The sequence below is a fragment of the Rattus norvegicus genome, chromosome 1, assembly GCF_021556685.1.
Source record: "Rattus norvegicus strain SHRSP/BbbUtx chromosome 1, alternate assembly SHRSP_T2T, whole genome shotgun sequence".
Taxonomy (NCBI): Eukaryota; Metazoa; Chordata; class Mammalia; order Rodentia; family Muridae; genus Rattus; species Rattus norvegicus.
The window spans coordinates 65233089-65253194 of record NC_141534.1 but is presented as its reverse complement, the minus strand read 5'-3'; the positions used below and the strand labels follow the sequence as shown (position 1 = coordinate 65253194).

General features: G+C 43.6%; 1 pseudogene; it reads left to right on the top strand.

Moving 5' to 3' along the window:
• Positions 1-17650: 17650 nt before the first annotated feature.
• On the top strand, positions 17651-19186 carry LOC148007160 (sperm motility kinase Y pseudogene; annotated as a pseudogene).
• Positions 19187-20106: the final 920 nt, after the last annotated feature.

The following is a 20106-nucleotide window of genomic DNA, read 5'->3' as shown; positions in this document are numbered from 1 at the left end:
GAGTGTACCATACTTTTGTTTTCTTCCCTCCCTCTCCACTTCCAAAGTGTGGAAGGCCTCCTTGATGTGGGCTCTAGACCGCCAACGCTCACTGCAATGATCACTTGGGTTTGCCATGAATGAACTTCTGTCCTGGGAACTGACCTGGCAAGGGCTAGGCTTCCCTTCCTTGCTGACCGAGCAGAAACCTGTGACAATCAAGTGACACCTGAAAGAGTTCCTGTGCACCAAGTTGGGGTGCAGTTCTCTGAGTTGCATGCCTCTGTGGATGAGTCCCACAAACGCCAAGGCACTGGTGACAGGCCTGGAAAAGGACAGCATAAGTCACAGGAGACCCCAGGTTGATCTGGCAAGGGATAAGCACTCTTTGCTATGATTAACCTTATCTTGCTCATGGACAGACAATTCTCATGTGAACCAAGTGTGCTAAGTTTAAGAAAATGGGCTGGGGCTGGAGAGCAGGCTCAGTGGTTCAGAGCCTGGCTGCACTTTCAAAGGTCCTGAGTTTGATTCCAGTCACCATATTATGGATACTAACTAACTATAATCAGATCTGATGCCCTCTTTGGACACACAGATGTACATGCAGATAGACCACTCAAATAATTGAATCTTAAAAGAAAGGAACAAAGGAATTAAAGAAGGAAGAAAAGAAAGTTAAAGAATGAAAGAAAGAAAAGAATGAAAGAAAGGAAGGAAAGTATGAAAGAACGAACGAAAGAAAGAACGAAAAATCAAGAAAGGCAGAGAGAGAGAGAGAGAGAAAGAGAGAGAGAGAGAAAGGAAGGAAGGAAGAATGAAAGAAAGAGAGAGATAAAAAGGAGAAGAAAAGAAAGGAGGAAGCAAGCAAGCTGGTCAGCTGTAGAGAAATGGGCCTGTAATACCAGACAATCAAGACACTCAGTAGGAAGGGGGATCAGAAGTTCAAGGCTAGCCTGGTCTACAGCATGAGTTCAAGGTCACCATGGACAACTTAGTCACACCCTTTTTCTAAAGGTGAGGAGGGCTAAGGCTACTAACTCAGTGGTAGAGCACTCGTGGGGAAAGCAGACTGCTGTCCATTGATACCTCTCCTTCCTTGCTCTGAAATACACAATGGTATTAGAAGAGTCAAAGGTTCTTGGCCTAGTATCCACTATTCTATTTGCTACATCGTTAAGGGTGCAGTTTTTGGTATTTTGGTCAGGGATCAAATCTATGAAATAAAGCTTAAGCAATACTCTTATTGCTGTCAGAGTGGAAGGTGGATGATAAATGCTTGCCCACCTGCATCAGTACAAAGCTGGTTCCTTGGACTCCCTGCAAACACATCACTGCTAACTGTATGCCCTGTGTAGGCTTTTCCAGCACTGTACATAGCTTGAAAACCTTCCCTGCTATGGACCCTTGAGTGGGCATCCTGCCTCTCTCAGTCTCAGAATGGAGCACCTGGTCACCTCTAGGCTCACAGGTCAGGGACCTCTTCCATCCCATGGTGAACAAGACTGGCACGGCTGCACACACCTTGAAAAAAGAATATATTGGCAACCCTTAACGAAAAAGATGGTTCTTACTTTCCATTATGGCATTCTATAAAATACGGGTATTTCCTGGTACAATTACACATGTCATTGATTGTGTGTGTGCGTATGTTTTTGGAGGTTGGAGGGGGATAATTCATTTCTCTAAGCCCCTTCCTCAATGCGAGGCAAAAAACATTGACTCTCATACAGACTTTTAATAATTACACAGTTATTTATATATTTTTAAGATTTGTTAATTTTTCCAACTTTTTTTAGCGCTCTCTCTCTCTCTCTCTCTCTCTCTCTCTCTCTCTCTCTCTCTCTGTGTGTGTGGGTATGTGTGTGTAATTAGATATAATACTCAGGGTCAGTACATCCTAGACTTGAGCTACCCTATAACTTTTTATGTTTTAAACAGCTTTATTATGATATCGTTGACATATAAAGCTGATATGTGCTAGAGGTGAGCATATTGATGTTCTTAAAGACATGTTCTTTCTCAGATACAGAACGCGAGCTGGCTAAAATCCTTGCTGCTCTTGCAGATTAACCTTGTCATGCACTGAAGCAATGGGGCACATACTAAGCACACTCCCTGAGATGCCTCCTAGGTCGGTAGCACTGGCTCCATCCCAGGCACAGCTGGAGTGGGCAGCTGTAAGGTTGTGGACCTGCATTTAGGACACTGGGCCCCAGGAGCACCTTACCTGCAGGTCATCCTTTGTACCTCTGAATATCACTCCTGGGTTCTCACTGCCTGGCACTTAACCATAGACACCACTGTAGAACTGTCTAAGGCCAGAAGGGCAAAAACATTGTTGTTATAAATTTCTACTATGTAAACGTCAAATGTTGAGCTTCTTGAACAGTATTCTGAAATGAACCTGGGAGAAACACAAGAAATATGGTCTGAAGTCTCTTCTGGAACTGCCACTCCAGCATATTCTTCCACAGGCAGTCACTCTCCTCTGCACTACCGTCCTCCTTGTTTTGCAACTCATGGATCTCCTTGCTTAGCATATCCACAAGGTGCATTTGCTGTTGCTTCTCCAGCTTCTCCCTGGCATCTTGTTTCCATGGGTCTGGAGACAGACTCCCCAGAGGACAACTCCTCTTTACTGATAGTTATGAACTGCAGATCCCTGTGCTCAATAGTGGGGGGCTGCTGCGGGGACGACAACACCAGAATGACTGTTTCTTGGGCCTCTGCAGTGTGGAAGGTTTTCCTGGTTTGGTCGGTGTGGTCAAAGAAGAGAAGGAAGCAGGTTCAGGGAATGAGAGTGCATCTGTCACCCATTCCTCTCCTGCTCCCTGTGCTTCCTCTCTGCTTCCTTGTCCAGGCAGGCCTTCTATATCTCAGACCACCGCTGCTGCTCCTCACTCTCTTTTGCTAGCCAGCAGCCACCTGAACAGACTGGGATCCTGCCTTGTTTGCAGAAGGTGGTGGGAGGGGCAAATCCACTAAAATGCCGCCAAAATCTGGTGTAGTGGACCTGTGGTAGAGGAGGTGGTGGAGGGAGGTCTGTTCATATGGGCTGGGAGACAGTAACAGTGGTGGCCAGCACCTCTGCTGGGGTTTCCCAATGGCCAGGACCACTCTTAGTCAGAGTGGAAGCAGGGGTAACTGACTTGGAGGAAGGGTTCAGGTGCTCCTGTCTGGATGTCATAGATTCCAATGAGGAGCTCTGGATCCACATATTACTGTCACACTAGAGACCCTTGCCAGCCTCTACTCAATGGAGCTCAAGTAGGTAAAACTCTTCCTGAAGTTCTTCCTTGGAAGTGGTAAGAGGCTGAGAAAAGAAAAGAGGAAGCTCTACTACTTCAGGGACTCACCAGAGATGTTAGCAAAATTTCATGCATGTTTCTTCCTCACAGAGGAGGTAACAAAAACTGGGGAATGGGTGAATAACCAGACCTGACACTGCTTTATGGCTCACCCGCCAAGTAGCCAGCTGTTCCTGTGTCTATGAAGGAATAAAAAGATTTTTCTATACACTGATGCATGCTGTTTGTGGCATTGTCACTCCTGCAATTTAGCTCCTAACCAGGTCTAGGTTGAGGGGTCTGCTCTTGTGAAATGTAAAGAAATAAACAATCAGATGCTTAAACCTGCATAAAAGGCGTACTTTTTCCTCAGGGATCTGTTTTACAATCGTTTAAAAAGCATTCAAGGGGGTTGAAACCCCAAAAGGAGCTTTGCCATTTCAGGAAAGGGCGATGGAGGGAAGATTTGTATGGTGGGTTACTGGGAAGACAGGAAGGGCTAATATTGGATTATAAAGGAAATAAATAAATGGTTTTCTAAAAAGCATGTATTTTAAATGCTGTGCTAAAAATGTAATGTTGACCCTATGCTTTCAATAAAAAACATTTCACATTTTCTTATTTACTCATTTACACTAATTCTCATTTTCCCAGATTCAATAATTTAGTATTAGTTTACTTGAGTAGCGTAATAAAAATAAAACTTCAGTGAACAAAATTCAGGAATGATAGTTAATGTAATTTGTTGAGAACTGTATCAAAGAAGTCAGATATTTCACAAGTAAGAAAGTGTTCCAGCTCATCTCAGACCTCAGTGCAGAAGTCTCCAGTGGAGACAGATGTTAGCTGCTGTTCTTGTGGTATATGCACACTTCTCTCCAGGAATAGGAGGCTGATCTATTAGAAATAGTGTTAAAAACCCAAGTGTCACATTAAATGACAAGTAAAATAAACATAACAATGTTCCTTTAAATGCAGGAGCCATGTCATACCCATCATACACTGAGGGCAGGATGTTTAGCACTGAGCCAGAGACAAAGATGTACCAGAAGTCGGCTTCACGCACCCCTACAAGTCTCCTGACACCACAGACCAGGATAAGGACTTTCTCCAGGACAAGATGAGATCTGTGCTGGAGACATGAGAGTAAATAGGTGAAGCCTTTTGGAGGTTGAAGCCTTTTGGAGGTTGGGGTCCCTATTCAGGATATTCCATCCTCACTACTTTGTTAGCCAGCCTTTTTTTTTTTTTTTTTTTTTTTTTTTTAAATTTTTTTTTAAATTTTTATTTATTTGAGTACACACTAGCTGTCTTCAGATACACCAGAAGAGGGCAGACCATTACAGATGGTTGTGAGCCACCATGTGGTTGCTGGGAATTGAACTCAGGTCCTCTGGAAGAGCAGTCAGTGCTCTTAACCACTGAGCCATGTCTCCAGCCCGTTAGCCAGCCTTTTAAGTGTAAAAATGATCTCCACTACCTTGGAAACCTGACACTTTTTTGAAGACACATTTACAGTGCATTTTGATCTATAAGGTCAAGGGGTTTTCAAGTAAAATCCTAATTTTGGACTAATTTGAGACCTCTATGAAAACAACAATGATCGAAGTACAATGTGCCTCACTGGCTTCTGGGTTACAAGGTGATTTAGAGAGTGCCTCCTCTTGTCACATTGGGGCTGAAAAGGTGATCTGCTCTGTTTTTCATCAGCCTGTCTTTACCAGGCAGATTCGTTGCATCACTATGCTCTGTCCAAGGCTTTTGAGGACTCTCTGGGGAGCCGTTTTGAGCTGAAATATTATAGAGCTCAAAACCTTTACTCTTCCACCTATCGATGATGGACAATGCCATCGTCTGCTACACATGTGGCTGGAGCCATGGATCCCTCCATGTGTACTCATTAGTTGATAGTTTGCTACCTGGTAGTTCTGGTGGGTTGTGGTTGGTTGATATTGTTGTTCTTCCTGTGGGGTTGCAAACCCCTTCAGCACCTTCAGTCCTTTCTCTAACTCCTCCATTGGGGTCCCCCTATTCAGTGCAATGGTTACATGCAAGCATCCTTATTCCAGAGCACTGAGATGGGAATGGGTGTGTGGGAGCGGGAGCATCCACATAGAAGCAGAGGCAGGGGGTTGGGAGAGCATGGGAAGGGAATAACGTTTGAAATGTGAATACATAAAATATCCAAGAAAAATAAAACTCATAAAAACTTCACTCTGTGCTCTGGGTTTACCTGAGCCATAACGATCTGAAACTGAAACCAAAGCCAATTCATTCATTCTCTCCCTCTTACTGGTTCTAAGGCTTGAAGAGCTTCAAAGTATGCGTCTAAAATTCTTATATTTAATAACTGCTCTTGGTACAATAGGGTGATCTTTATATACATTCTTTGACTAGCGTAAAAATGCAAAAACAACCAAGCAATCAGAAGAAACCATAGCCTAGGGTCTCACTATATATTTGAGGCTGGCCTGGAATTCACTACACAGACAGGGGCACCGGAAACTAACAGAAATCTGCCTCTTTCTGCATTCTTAGAGCTGGCATTAAAGGTACATGCCACCACAAATAGCTTTATATGAACATTTTCAAAAGCTTTTACATATATTGTGTCTAGAAAAACATTTCATTTACTTAATAAGTATCTATGGGGGAAACTGACCTTATTTTTTTTCTCAACACCTGAATTGTAATTTGTAAATAACAAAGTAACCTTTTTTAGAGTATTTTTTAAAAAGCACTCAACTTCTCTTCTCTCACCTGATAACACACATATTATTATCCATCAGAATGACAGCATCACATGGTGCTGTCACCTGGTGTGATTATCCACACCTGTTCACAGTTTAGTCTTCCTGTCTGCTCACCTGGGACTCATTTGTTACCCACGTCCCTCTTTGAGTTAGTAAATGGTGTTCTGCTTTAAGATGCCAACACATGGTCTAGCCAGGATTGTTTCCTGTCCTACGCTTTAGTAAACAGGATTCTAGGCTGTCAGATGCTGATACTGTTGTTGATACTCCAGCTACAAAGGTCAGGGCTAGGGTGTGCAGGTTCCACAGCTGAGTCAGGGTCAGAAGAGAGTTCACAATACTGCACTTAACAGACTGTGAATGTATCTAGGAAACTGTACCATCAGATCTGATCTGGATCATGATCCAGAAGTATTTCTCAGCATCATGCACTCAGTCTCAACTAACTTCTTCCTTGAAGAGCTGAGCAAGAGCTGTGGTAGGAGCTACTACATGGGACTTTAGGGCCTCTCTTTATAAATATAATTTATGTGTATGAGTGTTTGCCCAGCATGTGTGCACATGAATGTTTGACTGGTGTCCAAATAACTTAGAAGAAGGTTTCAAATCCCCTGAAATTAGGGGCAATTGTGAGCTAACACTGGTGTTGTAAAATACTGAACCATCTTTCAAGCCCCAGATTTTGATAACATTTAGGAGGAGCCATATCTCAATACAGGATTACTATATATGGCTAACCTGGCTTGAGTCACTAGCTCTTACCTCTCTGCACCATGGAGGACAATGGCTGGGTAAGAAAGGTGGACAGGCAGTGAGAGAGGATGTCTTGATTTGCAACTTCCAGGGTAACCGTGGAACTGGTACTAGTCATGAGTTCAGCTGCCTTAGGTAGAAAAGAAACAGCGGTCACTGTCACAGTAGAGTCTATGTTCAGAATACTTGTGCTTAGGTTCCTCAACCCGGTTGCTGTGTGGGAAATAAACTAGGCTTTCAGAAGATTATGTCCTGTCCACATCACTTATGATAATTAATTATAAAACAGGTAAATATATTCTATTCTATAACATTAACATTAAGATATTTAAACATTTTACAAGCTCTAAGTATAAGTGTACATATTTATATAATTATTTAAGGAAATACTCTAAAGAATATACATTCTTAGGAGTGAACACAAATGAGATTCATGTGCTCTAACAACTAGGATTATAGGGGAAGATGAGTAAACACAAAGAGCTTTTACATCACTTCTTTTTGAATTCAAATTTCAAAATAAAAAGCAAAATATCACTTCAATACAGTAAGACTAACCAATCAGCTTTAAAGTAACCAATTAGTCATACCTTTCCTGAGAAAGTCCAACCAGACTAAATCCATCCACAATGAGGAGTTGGTCATGGGCACCTAGTTGTCCAACCTGAGCCACCAGAAGGATGCAGGTGTAGGGAGAAAAGAAAAAAGGCAGCGTCAATGCACAGCAGCATTCCTCACAGCACACAGTCAGTGCACAGCAGCATTCCTCACACCACACAGTCAGTGCACAGCAGCATTCCTCACACCACACAGTCAGTGCACAGCAGCATTCCTCACACCACACAGTCAGTGCACAGCAGCATTCCTCACACCCTTGCTGATTTCCCTCTAGGACTAAATAGGAATAGAAGTGAACACAACTTAGACACATTGCTCTCCTCATCTTCCAATGGCCTAGTGTCTCCCTATGATCATAAGGCTAGTCAAAGAGGAAGCAGAAGTGCCATTGGGCATGCCCTTCTTTTCAGGACACTCCCAACAACACCCACAGTGAACAAAGCATACATACACACCAGAAGTATCCTGTGTCTTCACTCAACAATCAGCCATACTTAGAAGAGCTGTAGCAACGAGAAAACAGAGGACGACCTACTTTCCTGCTGTCTCTCAGCAGAGAGCAGGACATTCCCCAGCTCGGGATTTCCCAGAGGCATTAAAGGATGAACCAATTCCAATGGGGAAATTCACTGATGAAGTTGTGTTGCTGCTTTCCTTCAAGAATGAAACCTTACAAGGGGGTGGGGGAAGAGTTTTCTCCCAGAAATGTGGCCCAGGGAGATTGTCCAGAGAACACGCAGATGGCAAAACCCAAGTGCCTTTGTACTTTGTCCTTCCCAGTTTGCTCTGTGCTCATTCTTCCTTTGGCTCTGTTTTCCAGTTCCCCATAATTCTTACCTTCTAATATCCTCTAAGTATTTTATGATTCTTCCCCCAACCCAAGCCTTCTCCCTCTTCTGGATTTCTTCTCTTCCCAGCAAGGACTCAATATGACTGCTGTGTAGCCCACTCTAGAGCGTGGTGCAGCTGAATGCATCCATTCACCTGAAGTTTATCACACTCTAAAAACACCAGCTTCCACAAAGTGAGGTGGAGAGTGGTATGAGCTGAAGAAGTCTTCCATAGTTTACTGGTCCTAGCACACACGGCATTTATCACAAGAGGTATAGAACAAATTCTTAAGCTTTCAAAAGTAACATCTCATTTCATTCAGCCTGAAATCTAATAACCAGCAATGACTTTGAAAAATTGAAATTACAGTTGCTGCAACAGTGCAGATCCTGTGAAGAGGTAGGTCCTGCGACAGTGGAGGCACTGAAATAGCGCCGGTTCTGTGACAGTGAAGGTCCTTTGAAAGTGGAGGCACTGAGATCGTGGAGGTCAATCTACATACAGGGGAGCTGCTGCACAATTGAAGGTTCTGCTACAGTGGAGGTCCTGCAAAATTGGAATTGCTGATACAGGGGTATTCCTGTCACTGTAGAGATCCTGGGGCAGTGAAGTTGCAGAATCATGGGAGATCTTGCTTCAGATGATGTCCTGAAACACTTTAGTTGCTAAGGGTGGTGCTACGACAGTGGAATTCCTGGGATAGTGGAGGTTATAGGACAGTGGGTCTCCTGAGACAGTTGTAGTGCTCCTACAGTGGAAATCCTGTGACAGTGGAGGTCCCGCAATAGCAGTATTGCTTGAAAAGTCCAGTTTTTGGACAAAGGAGGTCCTGTGACACTTGAGATGCTGAGACTCTTGAGCTCCTGAACAGTAGAAGTGCTGTGATAGTTGAAGTGCTGAGACACTTGTGGTCCTGTAACAGTGGAGTTGACACACAGACAGTGGACTTCCTGAGGTAGTGGTGGTGCTTAAACAGTGGATGTCCTGTGACAGAGGAGGTCCTGCAATAGAGGAAGAACAATATATGCTGGCTGATGACCCAGAGCTTCCAGAAAATAGACCACCAACCAATATATATCAGAGGATGGCATTATTTGAAACCAATGGGATGGAAGGCCCTTGGTCCTGTGGAGATGTGATGCTCGAACATAGGAGGAGGCTGGAGTGGTGGGTTTCGAAAAGTTGGGTGAGTTTAGGAGCAGCATCATAGTGGCAAAATGGAGGGAGGAGGGAGAAGATGTAGGAGTGGGCATTTGTGGATTGGCACCTAGGACGTGGGACATCATTTGAGATGTTAACAACAGTGGAAATGATAAGGTTTACATTGTCTGACCCAAACCTAAGGGATACTACATAAGGAACACAAAAACCCACAGGTGCTCACCAACAATCAGTTAAAATTTGGCCTTATGCGCTCTACTCCAAAGAAACTATTCCAAGAACACTGTTTTTTGTTTTTTCAAACAAAGTTTAAAACTCTTAAGTGTACTCTCAAATCTGCCCTAATTCGCATAAATTGGTCAAAACTGTTGGCTTTGTAAATACTTCTATCTTGTCCCAATAGTCCCATGCTGGTCATCCCAACAACATGATACTTGTCAAGGTGGGAGTCAATCAACATGGGATTCTAGGTCCAACTGGTTCATGCAGACCCTGAGCTCACCTTCAGTTTCTCTCTCACACACACACACACACACACACACACACACACACACACACACCACACATACAGAGAGAGAGAGAGAGAGAGAGACAGACAGACAGACAGACAGACAGACAGACACACAGACACAGAAACACACACACATGCACACACACACACTCACAGACACGGACACAACCACCCATGAGAGGGGGAGAGGTAGAAACAGAGTGAGTGAGAGAGAGAGAGAGAGAGAGAGAGAGAGAGAGAGAGAGAGAGAAGGGAGTGCTTATCATCTATTTTCTAAGGCATATTGTGTGCTCTTCACGTTGAGCACAGAGACTTGCACATGTAAACCAGTCTTGTACACCTAGGAACATTTTCTGTTCTGTATATTCTCTTTTCTATCCAGTTTTTAGGATATCTTTAAAAGCAAGTAGGGCATTGTCCTACCATGAAATCTTGGACCTAAAGGTACATTTTAATACAAAGCTTACATGTCACTTACAGATGACTCTAGTAGGAAGTACATTAAGTTCAGAATCATTCAATCAGAAACCCTTAGTGTGTATACATCATTCTCACTGCCTTCACTTAACCTCATGTTTGGACCACTGTTCCTAGCTGGAGACTCCTGTTTATCTCCCAGAATAAAAGGGAGTCTTCGTGCTCAAGTGGAACAGCAGATTCAAGGTGGGACTGTTGGGTGACATTACAGTGAACACCAGGGGCTGTCCCTCGGAGGGAGGACATGGCCCTTTCTTTCCTCCTGGGGAAGCAGTATCTACATTGTCCTGAGCAGGGAAGGATCCTCTCATTCTAGCAGATATTCTGGATGATACAAGGAATGTGAATAGATTATGAGATCACTTTTCCACATTTCTTTCTGAGGCAGAGACCCTTGAGACCCTTGGCTCAGGAGTAACTGTTCCAGATAGCAAGGTGAGGTCAGTGTGGGCCCTGTGTTGACCTATGAATAGTTATTTATGTTAATCACCAAATCTTTAAAACTTACACCATGTGAGAGAAAAGTCTCCCAGGAGTCTCAGCTAAAAGTAATCAGTGAGTTTTTAAGAACAAGAACAAGTAGGAAATTTAAATTCATGTGATTGCTACAAACAAAGCAAGAAACTGTCACTAGATCACCTTTGTGTAAGGGCCCTGACGACCTACACAACTTAAGATGTGAAGTGCTCAGCTAGCACGCTTCGTGTCATGAACCCAAGACACAGCTTCTCTGTGTCTCATCACCTCTGAAGCATGGTCCACAAACAATGGCAACAAACCTTCTCTTCCTCAGAGTTCAAAGTTACCTTTATTGTTAGTGATAGTTTCCACAGTTAACTAACCTCTACTGGATAGACAGCTTTGACTAACCTTCTCTGAGCTTCTCCCAACCATGTACAGATGGTACATCCCTCTGCACATGAGGCCTGTTCCTCTCAGGCCTGCTGTTCTCCTTCCCAGATTAGAAACTGGATACCTTTCAAGCCTACATTCTTAAGTCATCTATCAACTTTGGGTACATGATAAGCACAGCATGACATTGGGTGCCAAATAACACTTTCCTACCTGACAATGAATATGATCCAGGGGTACCAAACATGGAAACTGGTCAGGTAAGGTCAGGTAACCCCCATGCTATCTCCATGTGGAGATGAAGATTGACACACCTTCCCAAGCAGACTTTCTCATCTGTCTCAGCCCACACAGCAGTCCTTTGCTGAGCTTCCTTACTCCAGGTGACTGATGAGAGTACATGAGAAGATGCCTGATTTCTGGAAAGCGCTGGGCCCCATGACCCACAGTAGCAGCAGCTTCTGATCACAGGTGATTTCAGGAACTGAAAATGCCTAATGTTCCTGTGTTGATTTGAATATGCTCAGCCCAGGGAGTGGGACTCTTTGCAGATGATCCCTCATTGGATAGGTGTAGCCTTGATTGAGGAAGTGTGTCACTGTAGATGTTCCTTGTCCTAGCTGCATGAAAATCAGTTTTCTAGTAGCGGCCTTCAGATGATGATGTAGAACACCCAGCTCCTCCTGTACCATGTCTGCCTAGATGCTGCCATGCTCCCACCTTGATGATAATGAACCAAACTGCTGAAATTGTAAGCCAAACCCAAAGCAGTGTTCTTCTTATAAGATTTGCATTGGTCATGGTGTCTGTTAATAGCAGGAAAACCCTAAGTAAGTCACTTTCTACCACAGATTACGAGGTTAATTGAGTGATGTCATCACCTGAGGGGACATGGCCTCTTATTAAGGTTCTAATGTCCTAAGTAATTGCAGGCTCTCTTCTGGCCTAGGCATTGGCTATAATATTAATCTTCCCAGTGTCTTCTTCTCTGTAAATTATACATTTTGCATTTCTATTTGCCCCATTTGCTCTTTTTCATTGAATTCCTATAACCTCAGTATAACAGAGGCCATACTGGGCTCTCTTCAAATTTTCATCGAAGAAATTTGTTTATTACTTTTTAATTTAGCCTCAGGTAGGTTTTTAGGATGTGGGCTGAAGGAAGCCACATTTTTGTAAAAGCATCATACAAATTATCCCAGGCCAGTTACAAATATTATTGCCTTCTGAATCCCCTTGTCCTGGGCTTCCACATTCTGGATAGGTATTGGCACTCCTGACTCCCAAGCTCCTGCCAGTATACCCAATTAAACTCTTCTTAGAGCACTGGGCCACTTCTAGTTCAAAGTTCTGAATTCTTGCATATTTTCCAAAACAAGTAACAAGCACAAACTGGCATGGTCAGGTATCACAGAGCAAGAGTCCGCTCTATTACATCCCCTTCTGCATTAGTTACCTTTGTATTTCTGTGACAGAAATGCCATGAGCACAGCAAACTATAAAACATGTAGGCGATTAGTGATCCTATTTCACAGACCACCTGTTACCATAGGTTAAGTTCTATGACGACAGGGCACAGTGGAAGGAGCAGGAAGCAGAGGACTCACATCTGGAATTACAAGTACAAAGCAGACAGTGCACAGGGAGTGGTGCAGAGCACTAAAACCTCAAAGCCCAGCCCCACTGGCATTCTTTCTCCAGCAAGGGAACACCTCCTGAGTCTTCCCAAACAGAGTCAGCAACTGGGAAAGGAGTACTCAAATGCCCGAGACAGTGGAGGATAGCTCATGCAAAATGTCATGATGATTCAGGAATTCGAATCAGTAACAGAGAGAACCTTCACTCTGGGTCAATGTGTGTTGCTGCAAAGCCAGCAAGCTGCTCTCCCTCCTCTTGAACATAACATGTGGATTAAGTACAAATGTAAACAAGCATCTCCATGGAAAATCAACAGCCCTGTTAATCTGGTCATACTTATAGGATAAGTCCAGAGGTGCTGGATACTGAAATCAGAGAAGAAGCCAACACAAACTCAAACCGTTTAGTCTATAGGAATAAAAATACCACAGAAGCCAAAATGGGTAACGATATGGAGCAAACGCTCACTCACTCAGCAGATAAAATTACAACTAGCCCTTACTCACAGACCTACTTCATAAACAGTGTACATTCTGCTGGTACCTACTCAACACAATCCTAAATGCTGCAATCAAACCAAATGGTTTCTTACTTTGTTGAGTATGACTTAAAAACACTGAAGTACTCTGAAGGAGGTTAATGGAAACTTCTCAGGGCCTGGGGAAGTTGGCTGAGGGAGTACAGATTAACAAAGCAACACAACCCAATTTCCCCACCAGCAAGCAGAAACCGGCCTGATGTCAGTTGCCAATTCCTGAGGGTTTAAGAGAAGCCTACAGACTGGAAGGACTGAGGTAGGTGAGATTAAAGTACAGTTACACTGAATGCTCACTTGAGGAATGGGAAGGGTAGCAACTGGAAAGTGCTCTGTGTGTGTGTGTGTGTGTGTGTGTGTGTGTGTGTGTGTGTGTGTTCCATGTATGTGTTTCTGTGTGAGTGTGGTTGGGTTGTTGCTGTTGTGTGCTTAATTTGAGACAGAGTGTTACCACAAACTGAAGCTGTCCTAAAACTCACCCTGTGCACAAGGGTGGTTTGGACAGTAAAGAGACCTTCTCTCTCATGAAAGGGGGATTAATGATGTGTAGCACAAGTTATGTGTGAATGTAAATTTCAAAATCTGAAGATTTCATAAATCTCCTTTGGCTTGCTTTAACAATGCTGGTGATTATAGCAATACATGGTACACTGAGGACAGAACAGAATATATAGTGTGTGCTTTTGAGATGGTTCAGAGGTGAAAGGAATAGCTGATGATCTGAGTTTAGTTCCAGAGGCACTGTTAATAATCAAACACAAATGTAGCCGACTATTATCCTGTGTAAAAATCAGTCAGGGCATCCAGTCATCTAAAGTCTGGAAGCTGGGGAAGGGAACATGGAAAATGAATATCCTAGTAAGAGCACCATTGGAAGGGGAAGCCCTGGGTCCTGCTAAGACTGAACCCCCAGTGAACTAGATTGTTGGGAGGAGGGCGACAAGGGGGGGAGGATGGGGAGGAAGGAAGGGGATGTTTGCACGGAAACTGGGAAAGGGAATACTGGAAATGTATATAAAAAATACTCAAGTTAATATATATATATATATATATATATATACACACACACACACACACACACACACACACACACACACACACACACACACACACTGAGGTCAACCCTAGATAGGGCATAGAGCAATCCACACATCATGGGATTCAACGGGGAGTTTTATGAAAGAGCTATTGCCCAGGAGCACACCTGTGTGTCAAGGCCTCCCTTCCAGCTTGGCCTTTGGAATCTCCAGTGCTAAACACTGTCTCTTCCTTTGCAGAAGTGAAACATAATAAAAATTCACACTTCACAGTACAGTGAATAGCAGTAATCGCAAAAGGTGTAAATAGAACCGATGAGTACAAGAGTATGTGGATTGATGTTATATGAAATGTGTTTGGGTGCAGTGCAGTATCCTCTTCCATGTTCCTACATACTGAGCAACGACCCTGTACAATTTCTCTCTAGACAGAACCATCTGGAATTCACTCACTGAGGGACTTATGCCCTGGAGTGGCAGCTACAGGTAGGTCTTGTGCAACCATGTCACGAAGCGAAGAGACAGAGATGCATGGATTAAATGGAGAGAAGCAGATTGGAATGGTGGAGAGGCTAACCTGCCAACAACTCCAAACCCCCAGCAGGATGACAATGGAGAACAGCGAGCAGTTTCCCAGCCAGCCTCACTCTCCATAGACAGACTTCTTCCAGTCCTTCCATTTTCCCAAGGAAAGAAAAGTTCAAAAAGCAGGGACAGGGAAAGAAAAACTGCTCTACTCCCAGGAGCCAAGGGCAAACCCCCTGGCACCTCCCTGTCTGAGCCCATAAGCAGAGACAGCCCAGTCCTGGGATCATCTCTAGAGGCTCAGGGACCCAGGCAGATGAGCCCTTGAATCACAAAGGGTTCCTCTACAGCATTCTATGGGTGTCAGTCCTGAGTCCCTGAGCCTGAGGTGCTCTGCACAGCTATTCAGAGAAGCCTTCTCCTGATCTCTGTACAAAGATCTCTGTGTTGGATGTCAGAGGAGAGTGTCCACCCAGCATGGTTTGGGGCTCTGGCCCTCTAATCTGTTGGTCCATGTTAACTTCTCCACAGAGAAAGCTTATGAGCTTTGCTGATGCATCCATTAGGCGTTTGGGGGATTCAAACTCAAGTCTCTGCCTAGTCCTGCAGCTTTGTCTCAGGTGTTTGATGATAACCTAGAGCCTTTCTGAGGATTTATGAGAACAGTGTCCTCTTGATGGGTCAGTTTAGAAACAGCTTTGCCTTTAAAAAAAGAAAACTATACCATCAGTTTGAGGCTAATTCTTCAGAATTCAAAGATAACGTGACACCCTGAGTGTAGACATGAGGACTTTAAAGCAGGATGCAGAGTAAACATTCAAAACAGAGAACTATGGACAGCGAAACATCTTACAGGGTTTTATTTCTAACAGCCTAAAGTCTTTCCATAGCCCATAGAAGCCACGGTCTCAGAGTCCTTCCCAACCATGTTGACAGGTCCTATTGTGACCTCATGAGGAGCGATTGTGAGGCGGCCCAGCAAACACATATTAAGCTGTTGCCAGGCCTGGAATTCTTTGAGTGCTTTGAGAGGAGGTGTGGAGTGGAGCCCTCTGTGACTTGGTTGTATCAAGTGAGCTGTGTGTGGTTGTATCGAATTTTACTGTACTGTGTATATGTGTATGTATCAGTGTGTGTAAGAGAGTGTGTGTTGACAGATTGGCCTGTGTGTGAGTGCGTGTACACTTTTGCCTGTGTGTTTGTCAGTATATGTAGGAGTGTGTGAGTTTACAGGTTTGTATGTGTGTATGTGTTTGTATGTGTGTATGTCTTCTTGTGCGTATGTGTATCCCTGTGTGTATGTGTGTATGTGTCTGACGTGTGTTTTTCCAGCTTTGCTTGTGTGTAAGTATGCGTGTTTTGTGTGAATCTGGGTGTTTGTAAGAGTTTGTGTGAGTATAAGTTCACTTCTGTGTATTTCTGTGTGTGTGCCTGTGTGTGTGCCTGTGCCTGTGTGAGTGCCCGTGTGTGTGTGTTTGTGCGTGTGTGTGTGTGTGTGTGTGTGTGTGTGTGTGTGCACGTGCCCATCCCCTTTTGCCCCTTGTATCTATATTACCTGCACCTCAGTGCAAGAGAGTGTAGAGGCCAGAAGTCACCCCGGCTGCTGTTCCTGAGGTAGGTTCTCAACCTTATTTTCAAGACAGGCTCTCTCACTGGCCTGCAGCTGCCCAAGTATCTGGGCTGGCTGACCAGTCGCTCCCAGGCATTTGGTATGCCAACCCCATAATATCAGTTTAAAGGCCTATGGAGATGGCTGGCTGCCTGTTTCTTGATTGATTGATTGATTTTTGGATGACTTCAAGAGAAAGAATTAGGTCACATATTGTCACGCCACTGGCTATTTCCTATTGGGGTTTTGTTTTTTGTTTTATTTATTTATTTATTTATTATGGATTGCTGGTTTCATTTTTTAGTGGTTTTTATGTTCTCACATGCTATATTACTGCTTTGATTATTTACGGTTCTGCAGTCGGATGATTAACTCTATCTCCATTTTCAATGTCCTGCGGTTTCATCCTTTTACATTATTCCTGTTTCTCTATTTATTGAGTACAAGCAATCATTGGCTTAGACTAGATACAAATTTGCCCTTTGTGACACTTTGACTCTTCGGCCTTTGTTTAAGGTTTACTATTCACTGATATTTAACTGCCTTATTCCTTGTGGTTGGTTAATTTTAATTTTCAGTATTTTGCTCTGGAGAGTTGTGGATTTTTGTGGATCACTAGGTCCTGAAATTCAATGGAGTTTTCCCTTAAGTGTTGGCTTTTTATATTTGTTTGTTTTGTCTTATACTAATTCTTTCTCCTCTCGTTTCTTTCATCTGTTTTTTTTTTTCTTCAATGAACATCTATTCATAGTATTGACCATCTTTGGCCGACCAATCCTATTGTAGTATGACGATTTTTATTTTCATCATTGCATTTACTATGTGTGTGCTCTTGGCTTTCTCTTTTGGGGTTGGTTATTTGGGTGGCTTTTACTTATGACTCTTCATATTTTCCCCTTAACTTTTTCATAATTTTGCTCTATTTTTCTAGTCTAGTTTTTACTTTGTCTTTGTTTGTTTTTTTTTCTTTTTCTTTTGTTTGTTTCTTTTAGGTACCACAAGTGTAATTTTAGCTCCTATATTGCTCCATCTTTTTCATTATTTGATTCCATTTTTGTTATTTTTAGGTAGCATTAGTACTGATAAAATGCCTACAGAGACTGAGGAGGAGTTACCAACCCCTACACCCGAGCCCAGTATCTCTGAGGAGGGCAACTTCCATTCCCAATACCAAGTATTGGGGACAATTGGGCAAGGGGGCAACGCCAAAGTCCTCCTGGCCCACCACCGGCTCACAGGAACCCCGGTGGCTGTCAAAGTTCTGCGAAAGGACAAGCAGTGGTTCCAGCCAGCCATGATGGAAGCAAACATAATGAGAAAGATCAACCACCCCAACATAGTGTCTCTCATACAAGTTATTGAAAAGGAAACGAGAATATACCTCATAATGGAGCTGGTGGAAGGCCAAGAACTCTACCAGTACATCAGAGAGTCAGGGCACATAGAGGAGGATGAGGCCCGGCAAATATTTGAACAGATATTGTCAGCAGTGAGCTACTGCCATGGAAAGGGGATTGTTCACCGAGACCTCAAACTGGACAATATAATGATTGATAAAAACAAAAAGGTCAAAGTCATCGACTTTGGGCTTAGCACCCAATTTCAACCTGGAAAAATGCTAAACCACCACTGCGGCACGTACACTTTTGGTTCCCCTGAACTCCTCCTTGGCCATCGGTATGACGGGCCGAAGAATGATATGTGGATTATAGGAGTGGTCTTGTACTGTATGGTAGTGGGAAAGCTCCCATTTGATTCAGTGATCATCCAAGAACTGCAAAGACAAGTAGTGGCAGGGGTATATCCTGCTCCCTGTGGGGTTTCAAAAGAACTGGAGGACCTCCTTAGTAAATTACTGAGGGTAAATCCCAACTTTAGACCATCAGCAAGAAAGGCGATGAAACACCCTTGGTTCAAAGAACACTGGAATGGATTGATAGGTCCCTATGAAGAAATGCTTCCCCTCACACCAGACCCGGCCATTTTGGATGCCATGAAAAGCATTGGATTCCAAGCCTCTGTAGTAAAACACTCTTTAAAACAAAGAAAATATAATGAGGAAATGGCAACTTATTTCTTTCTACAAAAGCAGGCTCTCCAGGGGGATGGCTGCACAGCCCAGGCACAGCAAGTGAGTCCCGTTGCAGCACCATTCCCTAGCCTTGATCCTGCTGCTGCTTTTAGATTAGAACCAAAAAGGAGTGGAAGCCTGCCAGTCCTTGGCACCTTGCGAGTGTCATCCTCCCATGGTCACGTATCTCACTATGGCCAGAATGCTCATCCAAAAGGAGGCAAAAGATCCACTGTGGCTGGTCGTCTCAGGCCTCTACCGATGACACCTACACAGGACCACTATCACAAATGTGCCGTGAGTGTCCCATGCATTCAAACAACAAGCATCTTCAGTGAGAAGAGTAGCAATAAGGAAATCAAAGAAGACAACCCACTCTCCCACAGAGCCCCATTAGAGGATAAGCCCATCCCCAGCAGGGTCCGGCACAGAGGTTTTAAGGGGTGGACCAGGAATATAGCAAATGCCCTGATAAAGCTTTGTTGCTGCATGCCAAGGAGAAAGAAACCTCGCCTGGGGCAGAACAGAATCTCCCCCCAGAAATGAGCCACAGGGAGAGTCCAGAGAACAAGCAGCAGGCATAGCCCAGGTACCTTTGTGCTTTGTCCTTTTCAGTTTGCTCTATGCTGGTCCTTCCTCTGTCTCTGGTTTCCATTTTCCCCACAATTCTTACCTTGTATCTGCTCTAAGTTCTTTATGAGGTTTCCCCAACACCAAGCCTTCTCCCTCTTCTTGATTTCTCCTCTTCCCAGCAGGGACCCAATAGGATTGATGAGTTCCACACTCTACAGAGTTTTCTAGTTGGCCCATCCCTTCAGATGGACTCCAGCTCCCCCTTAGGCCAATAGCTCCCACAGGGTGAGGACAAGAGGTTCATGGGCTCATGGACTCCTCCAGGGGCTACTGATCTTTTCACATGTGGTCATCAATCACAAGTGCTGCAGAACAGAGTCTTATGTTTTCAAATGTAACATCCCATTCCATTAAGCCTCAAAACTAATTAACAAGGTTTGTCATTGAATAAGTATCAACAACCTAGTTTGTGGGTTATAGTTGATGGTCAGAATCCTGCATGCATGCATATTGTTTTGCATAATGGTTTTTTTTTTGTTCCTAAGACCTAGTGATCTATTGAATTTTATAGGTAGTAGTTCTAAATGGTTTCTTTCAAAGACCTCAACTGAGAAGTAGAAAAAAGAAGTTATAATATAGTAAGGCAAATCCAAGCCCCAAATGGTAAGCTAAGAATTCTACCTCACTGTCTTTTTTGCTTGGAATAAATTGTCTTGTCTATTTCACAGTGTCATCTGGAAATTCTTTCATGTCCTCAGTATAAACAGTAGGTGATTTCAGACACATGGCAATGGAAAAGACACCAGCAGAAACTACAGCAGCAACAGGAGTAGCAACAATAGCAGAAGCAGCATTAGGCACAGCAGCAGCAGGAGGAGGAGAAGGAGAAGCAT